The sequence below is a fragment of the Gavialis gangeticus genome, unplaced genomic scaffold (assembly GCF_001723915.1).
Source record: "Gavialis gangeticus isolate Ggan-Ray unplaced genomic scaffold, GavGan_comp1, whole genome shotgun sequence".
In the NCBI taxonomy this organism is placed as follows: Eukaryota; Metazoa; Chordata; order Crocodylia; family Gavialidae; genus Gavialis; species Gavialis gangeticus.
In genome coordinates, this window is record NW_017729011.1 from 19,500,020 (window position 1) to 19,500,956 (window position 937).

The 937-nt window shown below is 43.4% G+C and overlaps 1 long non-coding RNA gene across 1 annotated transcript in view; it reads right to left on the bottom strand.

Moving 5' to 3' along the window:
- LOC109293016 overlaps positions 1 to 620 on the bottom strand; it is a 4,745-nt gene extending 4,125 nt beyond the window's left edge. Inside the window, exon 1 of the long non-coding RNA XR_002096225.1 lies at positions 529 to 620. This is a non-coding gene — a long non-coding RNA (uncharacterized LOC109293016). The remainder of the gene's footprint in view (positions 1 to 528) is intronic.
- Positions 621 to 937: the final 317 nt, after the last annotated feature.

Consider the following 937-nt stretch of genomic DNA (forward strand, 5'->3'; position numbering starts at 1 on the left):
ACCGCGACACCTGCATCCATGGCCTTTGTGACCTGATCGTTATCACACAATAAAAATGATTGTTCAGCTTTAGAAGGTGCCAACCAGTGCTAAAGTTAGTGCTTGAAAAAATGTAACAACTCTATAGCTAGTTCCTATCCGGCTTCTCTTTGAACATATAGCAGGACCCAAACTGTGCAACCGTATGTTCCCTGAAACATATCTACCATCAATTTTACGGCTACTAACAGCTATCTGTCCACAACCGGGTCCTGAGATTTTGCTCCCTGAAGGTTGATTGCTTTGCTCCTGGCTCGATCATTCTTTTCCCCCTCAGTTGAGCCCTTTTGGATGGAGGCAGGGGGTGTAGTGCATCACTGTATTCCATATTTGAGGGAAGCAGCATTATCTACCTTGAATAATGTAAATTAAAGCCATATGGCAAGGGGTGGGGTATCACCTAGTTGCATAATAAATATGTGCCTCAGATGTTTAGCAAAAGATTAGATAGCATTGTGACTACAAGAGATAAGAAGATTGAAAGCTTACCTTCAGCATAATCAGCAAACCTATCTACTTGGGAGATATATTTCCTACTTGGTTTGCTGAGGCATATTAGACAGAGCAAAAGGAATCCAAACATAAGCATTAAAAATGTGGAAATGGGAATATAAAAAGGTACATAACTACCCAGTTGCACCCGCAGTTCCAGTATCACACACAGTTGTGCATGCCAGATTGAGTAGTCCACAACCAACCTTGCCACTGGTCTGATGTCTCGGCCCAGTTTCAGTCTGCGCTAGAAACCCTCTTCACCTGTTCACTGGACGTTGGATACCTTTCAAATGTTGCATCTAAATGTCCATTCACTATAGCAGTGGTTTACAGCCTGTTGCCTGTGGACCCCCAAAGAGTCCACGGACTATGTCGAAGGGGTCTCTGAAAGACAACTGTGATC